The 15,173-nt window shown below is 41.6% G+C and overlaps 1 long non-coding RNA gene across 1 annotated transcript in view; it reads left to right on the top strand.

Moving 5' to 3' along the window:
• LOC139357760 (uncharacterized) overlaps window positions 1-10,744 on the top strand; it is a 110,211-nt gene extending 99,467 nt beyond the window's left edge. The window contains exons 2-3 of the long non-coding RNA XR_011611419.1: window positions 9,797-9,989; window positions 10,431-10,744. This is a non-coding gene — a long non-coding RNA (uncharacterized lncRNA). The remainder of the gene's footprint in view (window positions 1-9,796; window positions 9,990-10,430) is intronic.
• Window positions 10,745-15,173: the final 4,429 nt, after the last annotated feature.

Here is a 15,173-nt window from a genome sequence, read left to right on the forward strand (position 1 = left end):
AGGAGGCAGAGGTTGCAGTGAGCTGAGATTGCACCACTGCATTCTAGCCTGGGCGACAAGAGCGAAACTCCATCTCAAAAAAACAAACAAAAAACAAAACAAAACAAAACAAAAACTTATGTCTTACACTATTGCAAAATAAAAGGTTTTTGAAATACCTCAAAATAAAAGGAGGGAAGGGGAGGATAGAAAGAAGGGGAGAAGGAAGGAAACACTAGGGATTCTTTTCTTCCTTTTTGGTCCATGTAGGGTAAAGACACCTGACAGCAATAACTTAAGCACACCCTTAGAATGACCCTGTATGGCGGATGCATCGAATTTGTGTTCTAAGCTAGAGAATCCAGGTGTGGCCAACTCGAGGATTCATTCGTTGTCTATGAGGAGCATCTGAGCCCTGCCTGCCCTTGTCCCAACCATCGTTCCGTCCCATGAAACAGGCTCTACAGGAGATGGAGGCCCCAAGTTTGGGTTGATGAAGGTTGCCAGGTGGAGGTTGTTAGGGAAAGGGTGTGCCAGGTGCAGGTTGTTAGGGAAAGGGTGTGCCAGGTGCAGGTTGTTAGGGAAAGGGTGCTGAGTGAAAACACTACCTAAATTGCATGCCTTTTGCAAGCGGTTTTGGTTCTTCTGCCTAGTCTGCCCCCACTGGGCCCTGGGGTTATCTTGTCCACCACTGGACTCTCTCCCTTGTATGTCACCCCCTAGTAAAACCTCCACAGATCTCATTTCTGGCTCTGTGTCTCTTCTTTGGCCTCTTGAACCTGATGCCTTTTCTGTTGAGGTTAATAGGGTGTAGGCACAGCAGTCAGGATGGACTAGAGAAAGTGAAGAGGTGGGGGGACAGTAAGGTGCCTCCTAAAGTTGAAGATAAAGATCCCTTCTGAGAAGGAAATTATGAAAGATCAACACAACTAACCCGCCTTAAACTGGAATGTGTATGTGGCTGACATTTCCTAATGGAAGAGCCTAGGTATAGCATGAGGAAATTAGCATGTCAAAACCCGGGGTTCTACTCTTTCCATTGTAACTTTCTTTGGAAAGAGTGATAACAGAAGGAGTTAGCCTTCACTGCATCTGCAAGCACAGAGTACAGACATCAAGGATTGTTCACAGGAAAGAGCCTGGACTGGCTGTTCCAGCATCCTTGGCAAGAGTTACCTCGACAGCAGAGACAGATGCATCAGACTATCATAGCTTGGCGACAAGAGCCATTAAGACCATTCTTGAATTCCCTTCTCTATGATTCCATCCTCACTTTTAATTGTGCTTTGGCGATCTGTGTAGCTTTTGCATAACAAGATAATGAGCGGATCGGCCAATGCCAGGATTTTAGTCCATTTGACATTATTTCTTCTTCATAAATTAGTAATTTGGCATTCTGGTTCGTATATCAATATCGTGTGGGTTTTGTAAGAATGAGCAACTGAAGCAGGAGTTCTTAACCTGTAAACCAAGGGCAGGCTTCAAGGGATCCATTAAGCCCTAAGATTACGTGCAAAAGTGTGAGTGTGCCCTTGCAGTGTGCATTTATCAAGGAGAGGGGGCAATAGCTTTCACCAGATTCTCATAGAGGGTTTCAAATCTGGATACACTGGCAAAATAGTATTTCTGGGCTTCTAAAACTGAAGTGACCACAATAAGACAGTGTGCTTTAGTGTGCTGTAAAACAATGCCTATCAGGAAGGGGGTATGCTTTTGTTGTTGTTGTTCTCACTCTAACTATAATATCTTAAATTGAGGGGATTATTCATAACATAGTTTTGTTTTTCTTTTCACAGAATACCCTGGGAATATTTTCCTCTGCTATTCTTCTTTTACGACACCATTTTAAATAACTTCATAAAATTCAATGGCACAAATTCATCTTATGAGAAATATTTTAAAAGTTTATTCACTAATAACCCCTAAGAGGCTTACTGTTTATGTGAAATGTAGACTTGTTTTTATTAATAGATACTAAGTGTGAGAATGAATTGCAGTCACTATTATTGACAGCTAATATTTATGACACACTAGCTCCATACCAGGCAATGTGCTAACTGCTTTGCATATGAAATCTGGCTGTGAGTTTTACAACAGCCCTGGGAGGTAGATATTATTATTTTCACTCAACAGCTGAGGAAACTGAGATATAGAAAAGTCAAAGAACTTTCTGAGGTCACATTGCACTCAGCAGTGGAGTCAAGCTGCCAGGCCACATCTGGCTGCCCTTCCCCCCTCACCATGATACTCAATGTCTTTATCCTTTAAGCTCCATTTGGACGTACTTCAACCTTGAAGTTTTATTCTCACTCAAAGTCATTTCTTCCTTTGTGGAAGTCCTCCGGTTCTTCAACTGGCTCCAAATCACCCCCCTTAGCACCATTAGAGTATTACCTAACTCAAGGGTCAGCAAACTTTTGCTGTCAAGGACTAGATTGTAAATATTTTAGGTTTTGTGGCCCATATGGTCTCTGTCACAATTACTCCACTCTTGTGCCCACTGTAGCATGAAAGCAGCCATAGACAACCACTAAATCAGTGAATGTGGCTATGTGCCAATAAAATCTTATTTGTGGACATTGAAATTTGAATTTCATGTAATTTTCACATGTCATAAAACGTGTTCTTCTTTTGATTTTTTCCAATCATTTAAAAATAAACTATTCTTAGCCCATGATCTGCAACTAAAACAGGTGGCCAGCTGGATTTGACCCATAGACCAAAGTTTGCCAGCTGTTCAGACTGCATCTTCTGTGTTCATATTCTCCACAACTACGTAGAACATCTTTGAGCTTAAAAACTATATCTTAACCCTTTCTGACTCTCCACAGAATCTATATACAGGGATAGACTCATAATTAAGTACTCAACAAATACTATTAATCAACATTAATAGTATTGATGCTTTTCACCCTCAGAGCCATATCTAAGAAGAAATAAGTCCATTTCAAAACGTTTTCTTCACCCTTTTCCCTCTCTAATGAAATTCTGTATCTCTAAAGTACCACAGCAGTTTTTTGGTTCTGAGTGCTGATAAGCAATACCCACGTGCTTGGTTAGCTTAAAGGTCAGATGCTATCCTGGCCAGAGGCCAAGGAATACAGCTGGTGAAAATTCAAGCTGTCACACACTTGTTGCTAGCCTGAATTTCTAGTTCCTTCATCATGAATTATTAGATTGTTTATCATAACGATTTGCTGCATGAACAATCATTTTTAAAGCCATAATCCCCCACCGGGAGAGATGTCATGACTCAATGGGCTAAATTTAGGACCATGAGAATCCTGCTGCAGGACTGGCTGCCATGCATCTTCTGTGGGCCTTCATCTGTTGATGGAGGGTAAGAAGCACTACCCTCTTCTTATGGGCTTCATGAGGCTGGGCTGATGGTGAATGACTCTGCACATGTAGCGGTGGGAGTTGTAAGCATCTTCATTTACTTTTACTCAATCGTATGACGCAGTGCCAGTGAATGGTCGTATAAGACAGAGAAATATGCTGTACTCTATTATGTGTAGAAATGAAAACTGTTTTGTTTTTAAATTTGCCTTAAGGCCATGTCAACAAGATATGGAATCAAGCTGGTATTTACCACTAGTACACACTTAGAAATTATGCAACATATGCCAATGAGCTTTTTTTGTTTTATCATCTCAGAGTGAAGCTGCTGAAACCAGGAACTGTAATTACAGTAGTCTTTTTGCTGTCCTGCTATTGGTCAGATGTCACTCTGCTGAAGAGCATATGAAAATGATTGGTATTATACTTTTTTAAGAATGGCCCATAACATGGTTTTCAGGATGGAATTTTGCAAATGCTTCTGCGTAACAAGTAAAATTCTAGGTTTTGGAGGAGCCAGCTGTGCTGCAGGGCTTGAATGTTATTCTGATTTATTTCTAAAAGTTTATTTTAAGGGCTTTTCTTTTTTCACTAGAGTTAGTTTTCACCCACTTTACAAATGCCTTAAAATAATCTGGTGTTGAAAACTCTTCCAACAGCTGCCACCTTGCCTATGGGGTGAGGAGGCTGCTCTCTCAAGGGTGAAGCAACACTAGGCAGGAACAAATGTTTAAAATTTGTTGAAGACAGAAGACAAAGGAAAGCTTTATCACTTACTTGTTAACTACAGCAAGGAGAAACTTTTCCACTTAGAAATCCCTCAACATTCTTCAGCAGATTGATGGCTTACAGCTCCTAAGCAGACAGCAATCTCATACTTGGTGTATAGTAAGAGGTGGAAAATAAATTGACTCACAAAAGATGTTCTTTCAAACCTCAAACTGCAATTACCATGGAGAGGGAAGGAGAGGAGGCATTTGGCTTTGTAACTAGAGCCTCAGTAATAGGCCAGGGCTCAGGGGTAGCAGCTGTTTCTGCCTCCACATGCTGCCTCATTCCACAGACAGGTCAGGTGGCATCTATGCACACAGAGTTTGTGACATTTGTTGGGTGCTTAGGGTGCCTGGATGAAGGGTGCTTGTAGGAATGTTGGCAATTGCTAATTATTACTGTAATAATAATATTGTGGATAGGAGGTCTGTTGGCCTTATATAAATATCTACTTTGATGTAAGAAGCTCCTGAGCACCAGCGGTTAACACAGTTTTGTTTGGGAAATCTTACGCTCAGCTGTGGTCATTATGGTGTCTTCCCTACTGTAACCCCAAAGAGTAGCTCGCATATTTCTATGTGGGTTAGTCACTGGATCATTAATAAACCAAGAATGTAAGACACTGCTATGGCAGATCTTGTTGGTATTACTAACATGCTGGACATGCTAGTCCATCTTTCCCTGTACCTTCACTGGTGGTCTCAGGGTAGAGAAGAAAATATTCTTCCCTAAATTTAGATTCGCACTATTTGAAATTTAAAAGCTCATGTACTTTATTCAATTTTATTTAGTAAAGAAAACCTTTAGAGGCCGGGCGCCATGACTTATGCCTGTAATCCCAGCACTTTGGGAGGCCGAGGCTGGCAGATCACCTGGGGCCAGGAGTTTGAGACCAGACTGGCCAACATGGCAAAAACCGATCTCGACTAAAAATACAAAAAATTAGCCAGGCATGGTGGTGGGCGCCTGTAGTTGCAGCTACTTGGGAGGCTGAGGCAGGAGAATTGCTTGAACCTGGGAGGCGGAGTTTGCAGTGAGCCGAAATCATGCCACTGTACTCCAGTCCGGGCAACAGAGCAAGACTCCATCTCAAAAAAAAGAAAGAAAGAAAGAAAAGAAAGAAAGAGAGAAACAGAGAAAGAAAGAGGGAGGGAGGGAGAGAGGGAGAGAAGGAAGGAAGGAAGGAAGGAAGGAAGGAAGGAAGGAAGGAAGGAAGGAAGGAGGGAAGGAAGGAAGGAAGGAGGAGGAAGGAAGGAGGAAGGAAGGAAGGAGGGAGGGAGGGAGGGAGGGAAAGAGGAAGGAGGGAAAGAGGGAAGGAAGGAAGCCTTTGGTTAGCCTAGGAGTAAAAATGGAAAGAAAGGAAAGAAATATGGTTTGGGGAAGTCTTAGGTTAATTTGATTATTTTTAACAATTTTTGAGCCTCCACTATGGCCAGACACTGGAGATAGAAACATACAAAGCCGACAAGGAGACTGCAGGCTGGGAGGGATGCACGGATGAACTGACCAGTGCCATAAAGAGCCACGTGTGGAGCGATACATGCACTAAAAACAGTAGAGGTACAAGGGAGAAAAGGACTTTTGTTTCTGGAGGGGAGTGAGCTTATCAGAAAATCCAGAGCAAAAGGCATGAGCTAAGTCTTGAAAAACGGATGCAATGGATCCTACAAGCTCACTAACTGCCCACATTCCAGGCAGAAGCTGCAGTAGGAGCAAGAGTGTGGAGGTGAGAAACAGACCAGCCTGCATGCTGATGGAGAAGAAAAGAGAGACAGAAGTCTCAGAAATGCCTAAATCCTGTGATTCTCTGCTGAAAAGAACCACCAATCTTGCCCAAATCCCATCCAGGACCTCTGCAAGCACCACCTCCTCTAGGAAGGTTTCTGGCTCCTTTGAATGTCTGCAGCAGTTTTACTATTGGTGTTATTTGTCTAGCACTCCCATCCCATTTCCCACCCTACACTGTTTCACTGTGCTCTCGTTACCCTCTGTGAGTAACCTGAGGGCAGGGATTGAGTCTTGTAAAGCAGCATAGTACCTTAAACTTAACTGTTACTTTGTAATCACTGGGCTTGATTTGAATTGAACTGCTCAGTTTGATTCACCGTGGTCCGTGTACATAGAGATTCATAGTAGATAGTTTTTTCTGTTTTTATTTATTTATTATTTATGCATTTATTTATTTATTGAGACGGAGTTTCACTCTTGTCACCCAGGCTGGAGTTGCAATGGCACTGTCTCAGCTTACTGCAAACTCCACCTCCCAGATTCAAGCAATTCTCCTGCCTCAGCCTCCTGAGTAGTTGGGGTTACAGGTGCCCACCACCAAGCCTAGCTAATTTTGATATTTTTAGTAGAGACGGGGTTTCACTAACCAGCCTATTGGCCAGGGTGGTCTCGAACTCCTGACCTCAGGTGATTCACCCGCCCTGGCCTCCCAAAGTGCTGGGATTACAGGCGTGAGCTACCACACTCAGCCTTTTTTTTTTTTTTTTTTTCAAAATTTAAAAGTCATAGAAAAATTGTAAAAATAGTACTTGGAGCTCCAAGTACTCCAAGCACTAGTGCTCACCCAGATTACCAATTGTGACCATTTAATCACATCTGCCTTATTCTTTCTAATAAACACACACAAGCATTAAAGTTGTTTTTGTTTTTTCCTGGACCACTTGACAGAAAAAGTCACAGACATGACGCCCCCTTACTTACCCTTTAATCCTTCAGTGTGTATTTCCTGTAAACAAGGACATTTTCTCACACATTCAGACCATCAATTAACATTGACAATGAACAAACCAGAACATTAACATTGATCCAGCTTTACCACATAATTCACAGACCCCATTCAAATTTCCCCTGTTGTTGCAATAATATCTTGTACAGGTTCAGGCTTTTTATAGTTATAATTTCTCTTTAATCTCCTTCACTTTGGAACAATTGCTCAGTTTTTCTTTATCTTTCACAACCTTGACATTTTTTTGAAGTACGTACTTTGTAGAATGCCCCGCAAGGTGGGTGTGTCTGACGTTTCCTCGTGATTTATGCGTTTGTAGCAAGAGCACCTCAGAAGCAATGCCTTGCCCTTCTCAGTGCATCTATCAGGAGGCATATTATGCCAAATTGTCCTATCACTGGTTTTGGTAAAGATAGTGTCTCATGGGTATCTCCACTGAGTCATCCCTAAGTATTTCATGAGGAGACACCTTAAGGCTTCTATTATCAGATAGAGCTTTCCTTTCTTCTCCATTTATGCATTTTTTTAATCAATGTAGATTCACAGATTCCTATTTTATTCAAAGAGTTAAAAATAGGTAACTATCATTTGTTCAGATACTCAAATTGCCCAGACCTGACCATCGGGAGCTCTTTTTTTTTTTTTTTTTTTGAGACAGAGTCTTACTCTGTCACCCAGGCTGGAGTGCAGTGGCGCGATCTCAGCTCACTGCAACCTCCGCCTCCCAGGTTCAAGCGATTCTCCTGCCTCAGCCTCCCAAGAAGCTGGGACTACAGGTGTGCACCACCACGCCCAGTTAATTTTTGTATTTTTTAGTAGAGATGGGGTTTCACCATATTGGCCAGATTGTTCTCAAACTCCTGACCTCGTGATCCACCTACCTCGGCCTCCCAAAGTGCTGGGATTACAGGCGTGAGGCACCGAGCCCGGCCCATTGGGAACTCTTTTAAGGCAGATCTTGTGACCTTTTGATATGTCCCTACCATGCTTTGGACATTTCCTTACTTTGTAGTACAAGATGTCCCTGTCTCATCTTTCATTTTATGTACGTCAGCCCTAGAGTCAACCATTTCTCTAAGGAACCCTGGTTCCTTTAAATGGAGAATAATATTTAGAAGCCAAGCCCTGCAAGCTAGGGGTGCTCATCGCTACCAGGTGTTTTTCCCTCCAGCCCTCACAGCACACAGAACTAGGAAATATATATGTATATATCTATTTACATATTTTATAAGTATATACATGTATGTGTATATGTATCTCTGTGTGTATACAGTAGTCCCTCCTTATCTGTGGGAAATGGGTTCCAAACCCCCAGTAGTTGCCTGAAACTGTGAATAGTACCCAACCCGATTGCTGTTAGAACGCACTTCTGCCCGCGTCCTCCATCCACAAATGTAATGCCTTCTCCATCATAACTAAACAACGTGGCTGTAACTTTTGCAGTTTGAGGTGTGATAGCAAAACTAGCAGTTTCTTTTTCCTTTTTCACAATTTCACAGATGGAAGATTCGTTCTTACTGTGGATCTCAGCAATCTCGGCATATAATTTTCTCTTTCCTTATTAAGGAGAACTTTCACCTTTTTACTTAAAAGCACTTTATAGCTTCTCTTTGGCGTATCCCAACTGCCAGCATTGCTACTCTTGTGCTTTGGGGTTATTATTAAGTAAAATGAGGGTTACTTCAACACAAGCACTGTGAGACCTGACAGTTGGTCTGAAAACCAACACAGCTACTAAGTGAATAATGGCAGGAGCGTAGACAGCGTGGGTATGTTGAACAAAGGGAGGATTCAAATCCTAGGCAGGACAGAGCAGGATGGCACACAATTTAAAACTCATGAATTGTTTATTTCCAGAATTGTCCATGTAATGTTTTTGGACCAAGGCTGACCTCAGGTAACTGAAATTGAGGAAAGCAAAATCACAGATCAGGGAATATGCACACACACATAAACATCTGCACACATTGGTGCCTACATCAACATCTAGTCAATGTCTACATAAAGCTATGAGTTCACATTGATTCCTCTTCTTCCAATCTAATAGCACAGGGCTTGTTCAAGCCATTCCTCTTTCAGTATTTATAATTCCCTTCTGACAGCAAGAAATGTGACTCTCATTATGCTCAATGTATTCACCTCTTTGCTTAATCATCCCTATATGTCATCAGTCCCAGCTGCAATGGCAAAAGCTAACAGGCAAGTCCCTTTCCCCCACTATGGTGGGGACTGAATGAACAGTTACCCGCGGTGATCAGAATGCACACTCTGAGGGAATTCTGCCCGCTTCTGCCACTGCCTGGACTCTGAGAATCGGTGGGCAAGGATCACAAGGTTGACTTTTCCTGTTGTTGCTTAGCAGAGTGAATGTTATTTTCTGCTTTGCCATGGCAGTGACCCCTTTAAATGTGGAATTTTTTTTTCTGTTTGCTTCTCTCTACTTCTCTAATTACTCATAGGACAGTAAAAGGATTAACCGAATCCATTCAAAGATGTGTCCCGCTCCAAGCTTCTGCCAGGAAGAGTGCATGATAAATATTATATAGCTTGAGGCCAAAGGTCAGCTAATCCCTCCTCACAGCTGCTAGTACATTCTCAGGGCCACCAGCTCACTTCCTAGACACACATCTCTAAGTCATCTTGCACTCCTCCTGCCTCCACCCCGCCACGTACCCCGCCCCATGTCAAATTGCAACCTTGGAGGCAGCAAGTTCCTTCGCACTGCAGCTGCTGCGTCAGTTTCTCCTTGACCGATTTACTGTGGCCCTTGAGACTGCCCCCTTCACAATGTCCTTACCGTTCTTGAGGGCCAGGGAAATCCTTTTCTACGACTTAAATCCTCCCAACTCATTTAGATGTTTCCTTACAGAATTTTCAAAACCAGACAGTGTGTGTCATACCATGTTCCCCAAATGAAGTTGAAAATCCAATTTATAAGACCAATTTCTATTCTCTCACAATTTATATTATTAGAGAAAATGGATAATGAAGCCCACAGATTTCACTCCAGAACTGACTTTGCTGCAGAGGAGTGAGGAGAGCTGCCTGGCAACACAACGCATCGCTGTGCATAAACTTTGTTTACAGCCAAGGCTGGAGTAAAGGAACAGATGGCAAGAAAATCGGATTTAAAGAAAGGAAGGATGTGCCTGCATCTGGGAGCTCGGTAAATCTCTTGGCTTCTGGTGTGCATACAAGGGTGACGTCTAGCTACCCCAGCAGTCGCATCCCAGTTTGCTGTTGATTTTTGCCTGTTTGGATCTGTCTCTGAGGATGGTTAATACATCTTATTACAAGCATTTATCTCATCCCTCCCACAGGAAATGTGTTTTCCCAGGGATTTGTATGATCCCTAACCTTTTATGGAGAGCAGTTTCTTGATCATCCATGTGATTGTGTATCTAAAATTTCAAGAATATTTAAGCTGTTAATCCTGCTTGTCTGTAAAAGATGGGTTTATATTTCTATGATCTTGGAAATATTTACAATGAGTGTGTATAACAAGGAGAAATAAGCATAAACATTTATGCGTGCCACATTCGTAAGCGTGCTTGCACACACACCCACTTCATGCTTTATTGTCTCTCTCCGGTGCTTTTCTCTGAAGGCAAAACCGTTTGAAGCAGCTGCCCCTCACAATATATGAAATAGCTATTACCAAGACTCACAGTAAAGCTGCCCAAGGCTTGCTTACCCCGCCCTCCAGAAGGAAAGTGCAAGTTACTCTTCAGGTAAGATTTACATCTGCTCCCTTGGGAGGGTAAAGGGAGAGAACATATACATTTTATCCCAATGATGTAAACTTGCACTTAACAGCCCCAATTGTTCAATGCTGACAACAAGTTATAAGCATTTTTATTTCAAAATAACCCCATATACATTTATAGCAATTCTAGGATCTTCACAGCTACCCATAATCAATCCCCTACAGAAACATGCTCCACGCCAAGAAACTCCACCCCACTCCTACATGTTAGCAACCTGTCACTCCTGAGCAACATCCAGTTCTGTGGAAAGTCACTTCTTCAAATTCATCGTGAGCTGAAGATGAAATTACTTAAGCAAAAATACCATATATTATAAAAATAGTTCTTTACGAAATAGTCACCAGTTAAAAAGATCAAAGCATCTTATAGGATTGACTGCCAAGCACCACTGGAAGCAAGCACTATTAGAACTGGTTTGACCTGACTCATTGCCTCCTGGTCTGTGCCAGGCCAGTTGCAGCTGTTAGGCGTAAGTTATTCTTTCTGGTGGCACACAGCTTGCCCTCTTCAAATAAACCCTCCAGGCATACCTTCCCAACCCCCTGGAGTGCATCTGGGGCCACATTCTGGAACTTTCAGGCAGCCCCAGTGGCCAATGGCCAGTGCAATCCCCCTCACAAACCTCTAGAAAGGTAACTTTGGGTTCAGAGGTCTATGGCCTGCCAGTACTCCCAAATCTCTCATAGTGCTTGAGTTCTGGCCTGTATGATTATGGCTTCCTCAACCTACTGGCAGAGGGCACAGAGGAGGCCTTGGTACAAAGGCCAAGCTGGGCACAGGGCACTTAGTGACAATGTATCACTCATTGTTGAGTCATGTTCTTGTACTTTACATAGCCTCTGAGTTGGCCACCACCTCGGATCCTCTACCTTCAACCCACTGCTGTGACTAAGTCAAGGAAAAAACCCTACCAAGAAATCCCCAGAAGAATCCACTATGGCAATTCACAAATGATCCTTGTATACTCTAGGTGGTTCATAGTAGGGTGATGGGAGAGTTCAGTGCAGGGACAAGGAACCAAGGCTGTGACCAATTCCATTTAAGTATTTTTAACTAATTTCTGATGTTTGGAGGTCCCAGTGGCCTCAAGAATATTGCAGTTCTTGAGTCCTGTGTGCCAGGAACCACTGATAGATGTGCAAATGTAGCTTTAACCAACAGCAGCCACCATCCAGGAGGCAACTCATACGTTTCTTTTTTTGATATCCTTTTTTTTGACTGAGGCAAATATACCCTTGGCTCTGTGGGGTTGCATAAGGATCACCTAAGATGCTTTTTCAAAATGCAGACTCCTGGGGTCTCCCTTGCCTCAACCTTCTAGGCTCAATAGGTCCAAGGTAGGACCTGAGAACAACAGGTTCCACAAGTGAATCTGATGATGGTGGATTTGGGGAAAAGTCCCTAGATAGTAACCTTTGTCTTCTTGTCTTTTCACTGTACACAATCCCCCTTCCCACTTGTTTTAATTACCTCCAGCTTTAATTATCACCTATATGCCAATGACTTCCCAGTCTCTATACCTATAGTCCTAACCTCTCTCTTGAATGCTAGGTTTAAATTTCCATTCGTCAGCAGATAAATCTCCCTTAATATACCATGGATAATTTCAAAAACACTTTCAAAATATAATTGTGAGAACTCATTTCCTCCTCAGACACTTGAAATTAATTGCTGCTCTTTGAGGACTATGTAGGTAATAAAAGGCCAGTGTTGACCCAAACGTGAAATCCACTCAGGGTAAAGAAAGTTTTATTTAAATTTCTTGTAAAGTAAAAAAAAAAAGAAAAAACAATGTTGCTAATAGCTGAATAACGGATAATACTCAAACTGGAAAGCAGTTTGCTTCCAGTCTATAGGTTTTAAGCTAGTGTCAGCTCTTTGCAGCAGATGTGAACAGAAATGCAAACATTTCACCCACTTAATGACTTTTTGCCTTGTTTCCCTAAGGCAACTAATAGCTCTGTAAAGGCAGTATTTGATAACTGTGAGTACATATTGTCTGGTGATTTGATTCTTTATTGCTTCTCAAATCAGGATGGTAAAGATTCCAACTTGAGAATCTGAGTTGTTTTATTTACCTGAAGGTACAGAGCTGTAGTAATCAGGCTCCTTTTGTTGCAGGGAGCAGAAGCCCAGTCAGTTTATCTCAGGTGTTGGATCACCTGAGGTCAGGAGTTCAAGACCAGCCTGGCCGACATGGTGAAACCCCCTCTCTACTAAAAATACAAAAATTAGGCAGGTGTGGTGGTGGCACCTGTAATCCCAGCTACTCAGGAAGCTGAGGCAGGAGAATTGCACGAGTCAGGGAAGTAGAAGTTGCAGTGAACTGAGACCGCTTCACTGCACCCCAGCCTGGGAAACAGAGCAAAACTTTGTCTCAAAAAAAAAAAAAAAAAAAAAAAAGATAAATAAAATGGATGGGTTTTCAAATCAAAGTAAGTTTCAGTCACTATTATTGCTAGTTTATTTATATTTAATAAATATATAATCCCATGACACTGTGCAACGTAATTGGCAAGTATTTATGCTGTTGAATCCATGACCCAGTTTCCTGAAGACATCTGTTTTCTAAAAGGATTGTTTTCAAACTTAGATTAAAAAGGCACTACTTAAGTAGGGTTGCCAGAGAGAATACAGGACACTCACTTAAATTTGAATTTCAGATAAATAGTAAATAATTTTTCACCATAAGTATATCTCAGGGATATACTTATACTAAGGGACATACTTATACTAAGAAATTATTCCTTGTTTATCTGAAATTCAAACTTAATTGGGTGTCTCTCTTTCTTTCTTTCTTTCTTTCTTTCTTTCTTTCTTTCTTTCTTTCTTTCTTTCTTTCTTTCTTTCTTTCTTTCTTTCTTTCTTTCTTTCTTTCTTTCTTTCTTTCTTTCTTTCTTTCTTTCTTTCTTTCTTGTTTCTAAACCTGATAACAAATCCTCCACCCCATATATTTATTTTTCTTTCTTTTCATAAAAAAGACTAAGATGTTAGTTCTCCCTGGTGTAATGGCCTCACTTCTCTTCCAAATTGTTTTTAGATCTTTTTTCTCCTTTGACAATATATAACAGGTGTGTCACCTTTGTTGATTTCTAATGTGTAATTTTTAAATGTGTATAAGGACCAGGTGCAGTGGCTCATGCCTGTTATCCCAGCACTTTTGGAGGCCGAGGCAGGCAGATCACCTGAGGTCAGGAGTTAGAGACCAGACTAGCTGATGTGGTGAAACCCCGTCTCTACTACAAAAGTACAAAAAAAAAAAAAAAATTAGCCTGGCATGGTGGTGCACACCTGTAATCCCAGCTACTTGGGAGGCTGAGGCAGGAGAATTGCTTGAACCTGGGAGCTGGAGGTTACAGTGACCCAAGATGGTGCCACTCCACTCCAGCCTGGGCGACAGATTGAGACTCTTGTCTCAAAAATATATAAATATATAAATAAATAAAATGTATATAAGATAAATTGCTGGCGAAATCAGCTTAAGCAACCTCTGAACTGATGACTAATAGTTAAACAATTGCAAACAGGTGAAACCAGTCTCACTGTGTGAATAATGCAAATTCAAGGGCCAATCTGGGTGGAGATCTGTGACAGTAAAACACAATTTCTTGTTAACAGAAAGGAGTTTGTTTAATGTTATCTCCTGTGATCTAAAGGCCTTGGATATTCAACATGTGTCTATTTTTCAAATGAGAACTGGACTTATTTATTTTCTTTCTTTTTTTAAAATACTTATATGACTTCATTTCCCTTTCACCCCATAAGTTCTTGAGACCATCCACAAAGGTCGGCAGACAATAATGTCTGAGCTCTCTGGGACATCCCATGCATCAAAAGGCCGTATCTTTACTAGGCTGAGGAGTGCAGAGCCGAGACGTGTCAGAGTACCACCTCCTCTCAGCCAGCAAGGCAAACTGCCACCATGGAGTCATGCATGCTACTGCACTGGCCATAGGATTGATTTATTTCACTACTGTTTATGGATCTCAGTAGGCAAATGTGTCCAGTCATAAACACAGGGAAAAAGAGACACGTTATTCCTGTTGACAGTAGGATGCAACAATGTCAATAATTGTTAGGTAATTATTGTCAACATATTAGACAATGCCAGCCGGTTTCATGTGCAGTCATATGCTTTACCTCTTGAAATGACAAACTGTGCAGTAAGTTGTACCTATGTTTAACAAAATACTACCAAGAATAGTCTGAAACTAATACATTTACTTAAACATGGATACTTAGAGATGTTAAAAAAAAATAGTAGAGCAAATGTTAAGGTTTTCCTGAGCTTCAAAGAACAAACTGGAGATCCAGTGAAACTTCGGTTCTCAAGATTTCATATACAGTACGCAAAAATGCCCCCAGAAATGTTTCTAAATACAGACCACTCCTGTGTCCCGTTTCCAGAGATTCTGTTTCAGCAAGCTGTATGGCATTGTGGTTGGGAGCGTGGAACTAGACTATTCTGCCCCTTTGCTACCTATGGAACTCTCTCATGTCTGTTTCCTCCTCTGTAAATTGGTGATAATACGCCTCTTGCATGGAGTTGTTTGGAGGATTAAGAGTTGCCATTTGTAAAGCAC

Source organism: Macaca nemestrina, chromosome 1 (assembly GCF_043159975.1).
Source record: "Macaca nemestrina isolate mMacNem1 chromosome 1, mMacNem.hap1, whole genome shotgun sequence".
In the NCBI taxonomy this organism is placed as follows: Eukaryota; Metazoa; Chordata; class Mammalia; order Primates; family Cercopithecidae; genus Macaca; species Macaca nemestrina.